Genomic DNA, 16,100 nt, shown 5'->3' with positions numbered 1-16,100 from the left:
GGATATTTTTAATTCACATCATTATTAAACACGTGACCTACTTTTTTCCTTCAGAAAGAGAGGACGATGCATGTGACACATGAATGAAGTCCAGTAAATATTTCAGATGAACTACAGTTATAAGCAGTGAAGGGAAGTCCTGAGAGAGGTGGTGACACAGGACACATTCTTTATCAGTCCAAAGGATGAGATATCATATATTTTTTTATTTCATTTTATTTCAGTCTGTTGATGATGATGATGATGATGATGATGATGTCATGCTGTGTGATGCATGTGACTGTTTCTTTGGTATAAAGCAGTTACAATTGAATCCATTGACGGTGAAGCCTGTGGATTTTTCAGAGTAACTGGAAAGATATGCTGCTTTTTGAGTGTTTCAAATGTAATTTTTCAACGCGTTCAGCACCACAAAGGCAATTCTTTTCACCCCTATTGTATTTAGGGAGATGGTAGCAAAAATCTCAGAGACAGATATTTAAAAACTATTAAACATTAAACGACTGACTTTGATGATCCGTCCCTTTAAAGCTGTGGTAGGCAATTTGTTTCAGTCCTGTTTCAGTCTTTCAGTATATTGTAATCAAAGTGGTCTGAGAAAAAGCTAGTCTTCTGCACCACCACTTGGCTTTGTTTTCAGGCTTTAGAAATTCTAGCCCGTGACGGCAGACTTTGGCCAATCACAGGTCATTCACACGGAGAGAGTACGTTCCTTTTGGCTGTTCTGCACATGCATATGCCCTTGCGACAAAGAGGGAGGAGGAGAGAGAAAACTGCAAGAGATTAGCCTGGTCCTACCAGACTCTGGTACATTTCATTTGTACAGAGACACTCTCCATTGACAAGTGTTAACTTCCTTGAAGGCTGGTACTCTGTTGAAGTTTAAAACTATTGGATCTGCCCAGAGCCATTCTGGATATGCCATAAATAATCGCTAACGTTTGGTCGTGACGTATGTCATGTGCATGTGCAACAAGAGGGGAGACTGACAACTATCGGCTTATATTTAGCATTAGCATCACTAGCGTTAGCCTTAGCCAACTCCTTCACCACTAATGGAGCGAGCTGGAAAATCTAACTTTTCCCGAACCCCGTGGGGGGGAGGGCCACAACATCATGGCCACCAACACAACTCAGCAAATATTGGTCTTGCTTGGTCTTGCTGCAGCCTATTATTTATAAGAATGGCATTTATAAGGCAGTATGCTAGATTCATGTAGTCTCACCCCACTATTACACCTGAGGAAGTCAATTATTGGTGCAAAACAAAGTCAGTAAAACAGAAGCGTTGTGACAGTTGCATTATCAGCACCATGGACAGCACTACGCATCGATAAGCAAGACTATGACAGCGTGCAGCTCAGGGACATTTTATTCTACTCTAATCTAATCTATCATGCGATATTGGCAAACAAATACTGAAAAAGACCCACGTTTTTGAACCACCTAAAGGCTGGAAGACAATTCAGGACACCACTTAGACAAAAATTACATGAATTATACCAGTTTTAATACTGGTTCTTTGCTTGTTATGCTTGCAGGTTTTTAATTGAAAAGACTGATCTCGTGTTTCCGGTGTGAACCCAGGCCTAGTTGGCTGATAACCTTGCTTTATTTCGACTTATTGTTGATGTATTGTCTTATATTGATGATTTTCATATTCTGTTTACTGGTTAGGAGGGCACTCCATTTACTATCTGCCGCTGTGCATTGGGGGTTTTGAATTAATGTTGCCGAAATTGTGAAGGGAGGAAAGGGCCTCCAAAACGTCCGTAGCCCATGGCCTAAAGTTATACTAAGGCGCCTCTGGCTCTTCTATGTCATCAGTGGATGCTTAACTTAGCACATCTTCAACAATGTATATGAATTTACACTTTTCTCAGTCTTAATAATTCAAACAATGATTAAAACATGTTAAAAAAATGAACAGAGCAGATGTCATTTCCTGTATTCTGGTGCCTTTTAACAGGTGGGTTTATACTTTCATTTGGCTATACTAGCATGAGAAAAAAGATGGGTACATTTTGTAATTTCACCTAGAGTAGGGGTTGGCCGCAGATCACATATTATAAGATAATATGAAGCTTAAAGTACAGAAATTGATTCAATGATTAATGCGGAGCCATCTTTAATAATAACATTGTTATATAAGCTTTATGATCTCATTATGCTTGCATGCAATTGCAATTTCTGTTAAATTAATTAATTTAGAGAGGACAACTGTAGTCAACGTGCCCCTATGCATTCATACACGTCATTCATCTTCCAATCATTTCTACTACTACTAAGAATCAGTAGTATTCCCCCTGTGTGTGTGTGTGTGGGGGGGGGAAACCAAAAAGGCAGGAAGTAAAGTGATCTGAAATGAGAGGAGAGGTGAGTAACAAAATAAAACCGGAAACACTATGAAAAATTAGATAAAACACAGGAAAAAACATAACTTAAAAGAAGGGCAGACTATGACAGGTTATGTAAGAACTTGGTAACATCAGAATGTTCACAGGGTTTCTTTTTTTTCTGTCACTGGGTTTCCTTAAAAGCTATAGCAGCGAAATTAGTCTTAGCATAAATGCACCTTAAGGCTGGATTTCACCCACCATAAAACAAAAAAAAGAAGCGACCTCAGTGCACTTGTCAATCAATCAGACAGCACTGATGGTTGTGGATGCAAGGTAGGGATACAAATAGGTAAGAAACTGACAAGTTAATAACAGAATGTAAATTGCTATGGTAATTTGCTTAAACAAAGAAAGAATAAATGTATCTATGTATAAATGTACGCTGGTTTATGTTGTGGGAGAGATGTGGTGGTAATGCATGATTTTTTTTACCCCAACTATAATTAATGGAAAAAAAGAAACAGCAGAAAGCTTCAAAACTGCAAATCTTTGTATATGTATTCAGGTCTACATTTCTCTCTACAGGAGAGCTAAAGTGGTGTAATAAGAGCCAGGTGCTTCTTCTAAAGTAGAAACAAGATAAGTTCAGACATTATAATTTAAAGCTGCACTAAGCAATATTTTTATATCAGCACGGTCACAAATCATTATGTGTAACTTGAAAGGGCACTTGCAGAGGTAAACCCACAGTGAAACATCGGCTGACTCTGCAGTTCCCCTTAGCTCTACGGAGATCTTTTAGTGTGTTCCAACTAATGTTTTGGCTTTCTGGAACTCACTCTCACTGCTCTCATTAGCGTTGGTTACACACAGTTGCAGGCAGCTGTTTTCAGTGAAAAAGCTTGACAAACAGACTGTACACTATCTGCCTAGCCTATGAATGGCAGACTGACTAGGGTAGACTAGCTGGTGAACATTGTGGAGCAATTAGCAGCTAAAGAACCAGATATTTCCTGCAGGAGTTGGTGGAGACCAAAAACAGAGCTAAAAGTAGAGTGAATATTATACTTACATTACAATACAAATGAATGCTAATGTTGCTCCGTATCTGCTAGTTATGTAAATAAGCGACTGTTTGCTATGTTCCCAATATCAACTTCATACATGTGGATAATGTCAGTCTTGTTGTTTCTGCTGCCCACAGGTGGCCAGAAAAATACATACCCATGCTAACCCAACACAGGTGTTTTCACTAATTGTGCCTGATTAGACCTCTTCTCTGCACTGTGTGGGCCTGTACAAACTGTGCTTGCTTGAGATCTCTCTCACATGATAGATTTGTTACACCTGTTAGGTTGGGACAATTTAGACCTTTATTGGTGCATGTAATTAGCTAAAGCACCCAACTTTAACCTGAGCAGAGATCTCAGGAGAAGAGGACATTTATATTGTTACCAAAAGTGTGCAAATTGTATATAATGCACACACATAGAGAAGGCCTGACTAGTCAACTTTATAGTGACAGATTAATTAATTATATAGATCACGTATAAATGAGTTTGTTTTGCCTGTTCAGCAAATAATACATGAGGTACTGATGTAGAAGCCTATTATTTGTTCAGAGGTGAAAAGGGACACCTGCATATCCAGACCCAGTGTTCTGGGAGGAAGAACACAAAAGGTGCTTGTAAATATGTTGAGTGTACCCCAATATATGCATATGGTGACGCAAAAGTGTGAAATTCGATGTAGTATGCATGCCAGGCAGCTAGGTGGCACTGCCTCACAACACCACCAAGGCCGCGCGCCTGCGTAGAACCTTCCTTCTACTTCTCTCCTTAGTAGCGCGAAACCAAAACATGTTGAAGCAAAAACAAAAGCTTGTCTGGAAAGACGAGGAGGTGGAGTTGCATGTTTGTCTGATGATGACAAGCACAGTCGACCGTGATAAGCCACAGCACCCACGGGAGCACTACCAATATCCTGAGCCTCGCAGCCCTTCAGCCGCTGCTTGAGAGCGAGAGGCAGCGGGCAGAGGAGGTTGAAGCAGACCCTCCTCTGCCCGCTGCCACTCGCTCTCTCTTTCTCTTCATCCGCAACGCTGTAGCCTACTCTGGCTCAAATGAATAGTCTACATATGGTCATCGAACTATAACCACCTTATCCACATTGTTGAAATCATTTAAATATTGAGCCATTACATTGAAAATCTTTTAGATAACAGGAGCCTATAATTTCTGTAGCCTACTCCGTAACAACAGACTACCTGAACGCCTTTTCTCATCTCTCTCCACACCGCTTTCTCTGTCTTTTGCGTTTTTACCCTTTAGACAGTAATGCGACGGTGGAGCGTTTTTAAGATTTCCACTCTGGGGGGTGGTTTCACTTTTTTGCGTTTTTAAGCCCCAAAAACGGCGTCGCCGTATAAACGAAAGGCACATCCGATAAAATATTTTTTCGTTTTCACCCGTGAGCGTCATCGTGTAAACAGGGCCTTAATTTCTCAGGTATGGATGATAGGTCAAAGGTCAAAGTCATCCTGTGAACATAATAGAGTGTGTGTGTGTGTGTGTGTGTGTGTGTGTGTGTGTGTGTGTGTGTGTGTGGGTGCATGTGTGTGTGTTGGCCCTTTTTCCATCCCTCCGGTGCTTCTGCTTCCACAAGCCTCCCAGAAAAGGAGGCTCTTTAAGACAGTCCCTAAGTCAGTCACAGCATTACGGGAAGAGTTCTCACTGAAGTAAAGCAAACATCATCTCCTGCCAGCATCTCCACAGCATATGAGTTTCAAAATGTGCCACAGAAGATGGAGATAAAACATATTGCCTCACTGTCGGAGAGGACAACTAACTTTGATACACACAATGAATAGTTCCTCTTTGGTAGTTGCTTGGTGGTGATGGTCTTATTATGATCTCAGAGTGGTTATTAAACTTATTTTAAAACCTAAATGAAGGCCCATGTGTAATATTAAAAGTAAAGGTGTATCTAAGAGTGTCATTGGGAAGTGTCACCTCCCTCTGACTGTAAAGACTTATTAAAACTGGAGGAAATTCCCCTCATGAGTTTCTAATCACAATGTCAACACTCCCAACTTTCTCAGCATGTGTCTCTGCGTGTCGTCCACACACGAGTCGCTGTGTGTGCTGAGAGTTCTGCTTTAACCTTGAACTACCTGGGAATCCTCACCGCCGCGCTTCGTCTCTTTTCTCTTTTAGCACAAACAATCCTTTGAGATCAAGCAGCGCACAGAGCAGCGACCCACTCTCCAAATGCTCTCCTGGGACAATAAACATGGTCGCCTGCTGCTGGTGATTCAAACCGGTTGACACAGGGAGTATTTAGAGAGATGAGTCTACTGCCTGCATGTGCACTGTAAGTGTTATCCACCGGGGAGACCTGCTGCCTCCTCCTGCTTCACATCTTACATCTGCCTTTGAAACACAAGTCTTTTCAGGGAAAATGGCCTATTTTGTTCTGTTTTGTGGTGACATGTTTATGTGCGTACAACTCTCAGGGGAGTAGCAGCTTCAGCTCAGTACATCTTTAAAACTTTCAAACAGAGGTGGGTTTTCATATCACAGATGAGAACTAAAGACACACTTCTCTATCCTTTTTCTCATAAAACTCTCCCTCTTTGTTTCCCTGTCACTCTCACTCTGACCGTCTGTTTACTCTCATTTCTCTCCATTTCTCTGCAAGCTGTGTGTCACTGTGGCTGGCGTTACGAAGCGTGCATCACACGCACAGCTGGGACTCTGCCTCCATCTGACAACTCAAGCAATGTCTGGTCAACGTCTGTAACAGTCAACCCAACGCTCTGAATTAAAAACATGAAAAACTGAACTTCCGTAATAAACATGTAATTGATTAATTTTGATGATAATCTACAAAGCCTTCAACATGAAGAGCAGCTATTTTTTTTTGGCATTACAAAGAAAGCTAATTACAGTAAATATATAATAAATGGGTTTCAACTTCTTCCGGCAGGACTTTTGTTCTATATTTCTATGGACAAGGAAATGGATGAGGGCTTATGGGTGCCCTGATGTAGGTCCACAATGAAAACAAAGGGACAGAATAAAAAAAGTGCAGCTGGTTTACTTTTTTATATAGATGTTTAGTGCAGATCGTGTGCTTATTTCACCATGGAAAACTATCTAATATAACCATTTAGTGTAAATTGCTGAACTGTGTATGAACCTGTGTATACCAATGTATGCCTCAAGAGAACACTGTGAAGGATGGATGGTGGGGGGAAACTCTTGACAGATTCCAGAAGACACTTTTACTGCTTGTGGTGGTATGTTACTTAGTGGTAAGTTAGACAAGATATGACACTTGAACGTTATTTAAGTGTGTGCTTGCATACTGCCCAGCAGTCAACTCCTGTACTTGCTTCGTCTTGTGCATGACTTGATTCCATGCGTGTGTGCTGAATAAACCAGATAACAGACCAAGTTTTGTCTCAAATTTTTATTAAAGTCTCTCTGTTCAGATTTCCACCACATATTACAAACTGTAACAATATGCATGTACTTTAAATATATATATATAAAACGTGTCATTTCATCCACATGTGTACTTCACTATCATCTATCTTTCATAAACGGGTTCCCAAGCTATCTGCTGCTCACATGCTGGACATTTCAGTCCAACAAAGCGGAACACATTGCATCCATTGCATTACATCCAAATTTTACCAAATTACTTAATTTCACTCGGACTTCACTTAGCAAATGGTAGAAGTCATTTCAAAGCCACGCGAAAAGAGAGGGAACTAAAGGCGTAACTTTGGGTTCAACATTGGGTGGGGGGGGGGGGGGGGGTTGAGATCTCCACTTTTGAGCAAAATCAAAATTTTGAACACCAAACACTTCATTTCCTGCATTCTGGTGAATTTCTCTGCAACAATTTGTGCCTTTTCTGCATCAAGTTATGGTGCAAATGTCTTTATTTATGTAAAGGAAATTATAATAGGTTTTTGGAGGGGTTGCACTGGCCAGTTTTGATTATTAGGGGGGGTTGTAACCCCCCCATTCCCCTTGTAAATTACGCCTATGGAGGGAACACATGCAGAAGGAAAGAGTAAACATCAGAAGTAATTGTTTCTTGTTACTGTGAACCTTGGTCCACTAAATCGTGATTGAGAGAAAACATTATGCACTGAGGGTTCTTTCTCCCCTCGTTCTCTCTTATATGAAAACAAGTACCACTCGTTCTTCTGAGGATATTACTGAGCTCACTCTTGGGCAAAGCTTTGTTCCTCAGAAGCATATTAATTGGGGTATTTGCATAACTGAAGAAATGAGTTGTGAGTAATACCAGAATAGCTAAGAGATACTATTGTGTCATGTTTTTTATCAGTTTTCTTTGACAGTGAAGCATAGCGTGCTGTTAACACGATCAGTCCTGTGGCCTGTGACTGCAAGTTCCAACTACAGCATATTGTTTGATTATTTTACTGTTCCCCCAGTCATTATGCAGTAATGATAAAATGAGGAAAATCAATTCATTACAGCTCCTGGTTTTGATCTGTGTTATTCAAATTATGAGCCTTCTAAATAAATGATGCTTCTGAATTTCCTGGCATGTATTTCTGCTAGCACCTCGCTGTGTAAATCTGTGGACGGAGCCAAACACAGTCAGAGACCAACTGAAGCCGCTTGTCTCAAATGAGGTGGGGAAACCATGTTTCGTGTTGTAGGGTGACTTGCGGGATATTTTATGTATTAATGTGGTATTTTGATAGTGTGCTTAGATGTATGTATGTATTATTTAAGCTGCAGCCTGCTTGGTGTAAAGTCAGCAGAAATCTGGCAGGTGGGCATACTGAATCAAACTGCATTACCTGCAACATTTTCATCATCCCCATCACCATCCAGGGCTGAAGCTAAAATTTGTGGACATTGAGGTCTTGGCCTGGCTATTTTCTGGATGTTTGGGTTTTTACGCAACCATGGTGGAGTTTACATTCTGCTTTAAAATCATATACATTTTGTAAGGCGTACTCCAGACAAAATGTGACTACTTTTAGATCAAATTCAGTTATACTAACCAAATTCTTTTTTCCTAACAGTATAGAGGGAGCTTTGAAACTCGTTACGACATGACCTTCATGTTGGGAAATAAAGCAGTCGTTACAGATCCATAATTTCCTAATCATTTTGTTGGAAGTTTCCTGGAAAGTAATGAAGTATGTGATCTGGTATTAAGTATGGGAAAAATTGAAACAAAGTGTAATTTAAATGCACACGTAAACGCTCCATTTAAAAAAAAAAAAAAATCAGAAAATACAACAGAAAAGCTAATTAAAATAATAATATGTGAGAAATGTAAATAATGAAGATGTCCAGACATTTGGGGGTGTGATTCATGACCTCAGTATCTCTGATATCTGGCGCCCAGGCCCTGTAATCACCTCTCTGAACTGCAGACACAGAGATTAAATTGGGTTCATTCTTTTTTAATGTGACTCAAATGGAAACAATTTACTTTAGCTGTTCCATAGCCATTTCTTAGACACTGATATGTAAATTCATAGTTGAATGAAATAACTCTGTCATTTGGTACTAATGACAGGGAAAATGGAGACCGTTTTGGTACACTTCAAATTCGAAGAAAAAAGTCAGAATTCTGTATTTTGATTTGCTTGTAATTAGACACTTTTTGAAGTAACATTTTCAATGCAGGACTTTACAGCATGGTATTGCTATTTTTACTTAAATAAATTATATTAATACTATTTTTAAAGACTTTTTTGACCTTACCTATTATGGCCAATATTTTTTGCCAATTGTATCAGTATGACTAGACATTGTTCCTATTTCTCTCTGTATGGATGCAAATAATCTTTTGTCTCTGTGTTTTTAATGATGAAGATGATGCTGATGCAAATTCTCAAATGTCTTCACAGACGAGCAATACGTTTATAACCTCTGACATGTCTGGAGGGTCTGCTTAGCTGGATTCTGGGCAGACATCATACTGCTGCTGCTGCTGTCTTGAACGTTGCAGAACACAAGCTGAGAGAGAACAGTGAGAAGTGCCAAGAGAGTATTTTACACACACACACACACACACACACACACACACACACACACGCACACACACACACGCACACACACACACACACACACACATTAAAATGTTGTCTACAAAGAGCACATGCATGCTGTAGATCCACAAATCATTTATATCAATTATCTTGTTTCAATAAAACACTAGAGATTGATACTCATTATTTAGAAATAACCAGATTGACCAACAGGGGGAGTGACAGCATTTGTTTACATACTAGGTAGTCCACTTTAGCAATTTAAGTCCCTGCATCATATTGGATTATGAGACATCTAGTGAAACATGTTTGCATATAGGTAGTATTTTCATCTTTGATTTTATGAATTAATGGATACCTTCTATATACTTTAATGAGACTGCATTTCTTGTGATCCCAAAATCCTGTTGTTTATTCAGTACTTCAGTTTATATTAGGGACCATCCAAATAGATTTGCATAAAACCACATACCTTTTTTGCAAAAGATTCCTGATGCTCATCTCCAAAGTAAAATTAAACTATTTCTCAGATTTTGTCTTTGTCCTTGGGAAACCTTTAGGGACCCCCACAGGCCCCTGGCAATATTCTGTGAAGCATTGCACTATATTACTTCAATTTCTCCTACAAGGAAAAAAAATGGTTCCTGGCTCTAAGATGTTAAAGACATTGAGTGTTTTCTCTCTGCAGCTTGCATTCCTGTAAACTCCTGGGATATAAGACAGGAGGACACACAATATTTACTGCACTATAGGAGGAGTGTTAAAGGAAGGAATGCCAGATGTAGGTGTCTGGTCACAATCCAGGGTAAACAAATTTGTAATTTATTCCTGGACTGTTAATTACTTGGTGATATCAAATCGTGCGTCTGGTCACTGAGATCATCAAAAGAGAGGAGCGGAAGAAGGGGAAGATGAGGATGCTGGTGGGCGATGCTGGACAAGGAAAACACTGAGGCCACTGAAAAATAAATGCACTGAGGCCACTGTGCTCTACAAGTTTGTCTGAGAGGAAAGCTATTATATATATATATATATATATATATATACATAAGTTATTACTGCTTGTTACTGCTACTGCATGGTTAAACAGGGCAAGAAGATGGCTCGGGTCTGTGTTTCTTGGCTGTGTTTTGATGCTTGCATGGCTTCTTATACTGAATGTGGATACTGTTGATGTGTAACTGTGCTAATGTCTTGCTGCTTCCTGTAGCTCTGCATAGCTTATTGAGAAAGCTTATTTGTTGCTCTAGCTGTCTGTACGGTGTCTTGTTGACTTCTGTCTATAGTTTAACCTGTACTAATGTCTTGCTGTTTCCTGTTGCTCTGGTCTAAAAACATCTGGCCAAAGGAAAATTAGCCTACAAATTAGCCTACAAAATTAGCCTACAGTTGAAAATTAGCTGGCTGGCTAACACTGGCACATTTACAGAAATGTTAATAAATGTGTGTTGTCCTTTATAAAATAAAGAATAAGAATAGGAATAAGATTTAACCTCAGCCTTTAAAAAACAAAACTCTTAATCACAGCGTGTAGTGTCTGCTCTGAGAGATGTAGAATGCATATGTTATAATTGCATAATCATGACTAATTCAAATCAAAAGAAAACCAAACGTTCTGCTGTGACTAGTTTTTATTGGTCATCCACATAATCAATGTAAGCATCTGTAGAATTTATTGGCTGGGTTCATGTTTTCTTTCACATATACTGTATCACTCACTGCACATTGCTTTGTTTTAGTTTCATGTGTGGCATAGAATACTCTTCTTTTTTGTCCTATGCTCTGTTTTTATTCTTTTTGCATCTTATGTAGCTGGATATTTGTTGCAATAGAATAAACTGTTAATTTAGCTTAAAATGATCACATTGTACTCTGTATGACTAAATAAGAAAAGGCCTCGTTAGAAAGAGCCACACATATTTTCTGAACTCTTTATCTTATCCAGTGATAATGTAGAACAATCATGTAGTCTGAGTCATCTTCCTGTCTCAGCAGCCCAGAACTTTAAATTGCTTTTTAAGTGTTACATTTCAGGCTTGTGGAACAAGCAAATCATATGACACTCTAAAAAGACGTCTTGATAATGGAGGACAAAGGTCTCTGTGTATTTCTGATCTCCTTTATCTGCAGAATGTGTGAACACCTTGTTGCATTCTTGCCATACTGACTTATAGACCAGAAACTCAAGGTTGCAATATTATGAAATCACTAGTCACTACACTCGCGGGCCCTGACAGACAGCCACCATAAACCATTTATAAAAACAATGCCTGAGCAGCTGGTTCAAGCCACAGGGGTCAGTTTCGGGTTACTTCAATAACAGGAAGAAAACTGTCCATTAGGACTCCTCCACCTCCTCCATCAAAAAGCAATACCTTTACACAAGATGAGAACATAAGTGGTGCTGTAATTACAGCCGCCTGTCGGCTGCAGTCCCCACTGCCACTGAATATAGGCAATGTAGTGTATGACTGCTCACACACACACACACACACACACACACACACACACACACACACACACACACAAATAGTGCGTTTCACTATCTTTGTGGGGACCCGTCATTGACATAATGCATTCCCTAGCCCCTTACCCTAACCTTAACCATCACAACTAAATGCCTAACCTTAACCCTTACCCTCACCCTAACCATAACCTAATTCTAACCCTAATCCTAAAACCAAGTCTTAACCCTCAAACAGCCCTTTAAAGTTGTGGGTTCCAGCATTTTGGCCCCACAAAGCTGTCCAGACCCTACAGGTATACTGGACTCCCGGTTATATGTAGTATATAATAACCACGACTATAGTTAAACAAGAACACACATACACACACACACACACACACACACACACACACACACACACACACACACACACACACACACACACACACACACACACACACACACACACACACACACACACACACACACAGTGTAATTTTCACATTTTAAAACCGACAATAGACTCTTAATTTCATGATTTTGTATGCTTACTATCACCATCTCAGGACCCCTATGGAAATCCTCTGCCATGCTTCAGTTATTTTGTTTACAGGCAGAGGAATGTGCTGTTTCAACAAGGTCTTCCGTGTGATCCTACCCCACTAACACAGAACGTTTAGGGATTGTTGGGGAACGTTAGTTTCTGGTTCCCTAAAGGTTAGTTCAAACCAAAAAACCCTCATGGTTATAACATTCCCTAAACGTTAAGGGAACCAACCAAATGAAACGTTCTCCTGTGGTTGCACTGTACCTCCACACAACGTTCCCGTTTGGTTGTTTTTGGAAGTTCTGAGTGTGGTTTTAAAAATGTTTATTTAAATCAGCTCCATTTAAGTTTTTGAAGTAGCATATAAAAGGTTTGCAGTAACTTGATTTAGATTCACTCAAAAATGATTGGTCTTATCAAATCTAAGTAAGATAAACAACATAGCAAGAGAATATATATTTTTTTAGGCTGATAACAATTGTTAAAAACAATACTTTTGTGCTTGATTTTGGGTTTTTTAACTGTATTAGGCGAAAATACTTAAAACAAGAATCTATCAATAGAACGATTTTTCTTTCATTTCACTTATAACTAACAAGTGGTTCAGTTCAGTGTACAAATCCAACTGTTACACCCCCACGCCAGTAGGGGGAAGACAGTGCCTCTGCTTTCAGGTGACCGATTGAAGTCCTGTCCTGACTTCCGTATACAACACCGGTATAGAGCTCAACAGTCGCGCCCCTCCTCTGAGAGACCTTGGGTTCCGGAAGTAAATTTCCCATTCATTTCTCCCATTGACGTCTGAAAAAATCCGTATATAAAGAGTTTTAGACCATGCCTTAGGCTTGTAGTGGAAGTTTTTCTTATTAGCAGCAGGAGTGTGGATCAAAAACACAAGAATGAAACTAATAAAGACTTACTTGAGAATGTAACCAAAGTTTGTTCTTTGAGTATTTATTTACATTTTCAAATGCAGAGAAAACTGTTTCACAGGTACAATAACACATCTGAAAGGGTCTTCTGCCCAAGCTAAATGTCGATACATTTTTATACTAGAAACTCCCACAGATGAAAAAACACCATAAACAGTCATGATGATTTTACAACCTTCCCTTCTGCTCCTGTTCCTAACTTTAGCCTAAACACCTGTTTATCTCAGAAGACAGAAAGAGACACAGTTCAAATGTTATGGCCTTTTTCACCCTTATCTGCTAAAAGTAAAACAGTATGAGGGACTGAAGTCCTTTAACAAAAAATTCAACTAGGCTCAAGGTTTACGATGCCAGCTGTTTCTCCTTGGAGTTTCTGAGTCTACACAAGAAAAGAATATAAGGAATTCTTGTAGAATATTAAACAATCATGTTAAAATAAAATGTTGCCATTACATTATGGCATACATTATTATGGTCATTAGCGTTTCCCAAAACTGCCGGGGCTATCGGCTCAAGCTAAATAATGGAGCTAGTTAGCTAGGTAGCTAGCTAACGTTAACGTAATATATTATGTCTTATGATACATCCGAGGGCTGTATGCTGTAAAGCCTGTAACGTAGATGAGAGATAAAGCCATGGATGTATTAAGAGAAGTAGCCTGCACGAAACTGCAGGCTAACCTAGCACGACATAATGATTAGGCTACACCTCCTTGGTTGTCTAAATATATCTATCGTTTATTTAGATAATGGTAATGGTAAGACCTCTTAAGTACAGACTACTTTATTTACACAATTCAATATTTTTTCTCCAATCAGTACAAATTGTATGGTCTTTTTTTTTAGATGAATCCGTTCCACAAGCAAGAAAGCATTCCAGGACGGAGCGTGTGTCCGGAAGCCCTGTCCTTAAGTTAACATTTATGCATGCGTTTAAGAAACGAAAAGAGTCATATTTCCTACCATGGAACTACTGACACTCAACCTGGTGCATATGACATGACTGTTCTGATGTGTTTGTCTCTTCCTGCCTTTTTTTAGGTCAGCAGACATCACTGCCTCCTTATTTTTAGCGATGTCTAATGTAACAGCATGGGTTCATCTTTTGCAATGGCATGTGCAAGAAACCTACCATAAATGAACTGACTAATATTCATATCTACTTTCTTTTTAGATGAGTCAACACCACACAGGAAACCAGCCGGTCGCCCAGAGCTGGATGGGTCTATTGTAACGCAAGCTCGGCCTGTCACTTCATCTTGGGACCCGGTTGAAGGTACAGTGGCTTTGATTTTTCCAATTTCAATTCAATACAATTTCATGACAAGGAACTTGAGAGTAAGTTAACTTTTTTGTTGTTGTAAACAGCAGAACTCATCACACAGGAGACGGAAATGCTATGGCGAGTGCCAACCAATGACGTTCTAAAACCGTATAGCCTGCGGGTCAGAAAGGCAAAGAAGGCCTTCCAGGACCTGACAATCTGCAGGGTTATAACAGGCAGGTGTTATTTTATTGTTCACATCATTATTATGCTTAGCTTGGCTGATAAGAGGTTTTAATTTGACTTGTAACTTTGCTTCATTTTGACTTCTACTCTAGCGGCCTCCCAGAAAAACTTCCCCGCGCTGACTGCAGCAGATGTGGAGGACCCCACAGTACCCTCTCCCACCCCCCCCCTCACAATATTCTAACATCCCAGTGTCAAAGGTGGACTCATTCAAGTTTCTGGGCTCCATCATTTCCCAGGACCTGAAGTGGGAGTCCAACATCAACGCCATCGCCATCCTTAAAAAGGCTCAGCAGAGGATGTACTTCCTACGGCAACTGCGGAAGCATGGCCTACCACAAGAGCTATTGGTCATCTTCTACACTGCTGCTATCCTTCTGCCTCCTCCCCTCTGGCAGGCGCTACAGATCTCTGCACAGAAAAACAACCAGACACAAGAACAGCTTCTTTCCCACTGCCATCATTCTCCTGAACTGCTGATAAGTGGGGTCATCCCCACTTTGGCCATTCACCTACACATTACATACTTTATCGTTCCAATATGCATCTTGCACACTACATTTGCACTACATTTGCACTCTACATCCCACTCCATTGTTTTTTTTTTCTTATTTGTATAGTTTCAGATTTTTTTAGGCCTTTTATATTTTTTGTATTTTGCTAATTTTATATTAAAGTTTTAAATCCCATCAAGTTTGCCTGTTGCCTGTTCATTAATTCCTGCCAATATATAATAATTCATTCCTGCTCATGCACAGACAGTTTAAAATAATAATAAAATTGGTACCACAGTCGTTAGTTATTTAAAGGTTAGGGGAACGTTCTCTAAAGGTTTCAACGGTAGGGGAACGTTCTCTAAAGGTTTCAACGGTAAGGGAATGTTCTCTAAAGGTTGCAAAATTAGGGGAACGTTCTCTAAAGGTTACAACGATAGGGGAACATTCTCTAAAGGTTGCAACGTTAGGCGAACGTTCTGGGAACGGTCGATGTAACCAAAAACTAACATTCCCTAAACGCCAGGAAAACTTTCCATGGGAACCAAAAACTAACCTTCAGGGAACAACCAATCAGAGGCTATCTTCCTGACTTCCTGATCTTCTTCTTCATATTGTATTACTTTCCTGACTATGTTACTTCGCTACTGCATATACGTTTGCACTAAATGTGGAATGAATGACTCAAAATAATGATATAAATATAAAAATAATTTTATGTAACTTATTGACAGCGAAATTGACATGAAGTGATGTCAGGAGAAAGGCAGCTTGGTCAG

Source organism: Sander vitreus, chromosome 8, assembly GCF_031162955.1.
Source record: "Sander vitreus isolate 19-12246 chromosome 8, sanVit1, whole genome shotgun sequence".
NCBI lineage: Eukaryota > Metazoa > Chordata > Actinopteri > Perciformes > Percidae > Sander > Sander vitreus.
This window is presented reverse-complemented; position numbering follows the sequence as displayed.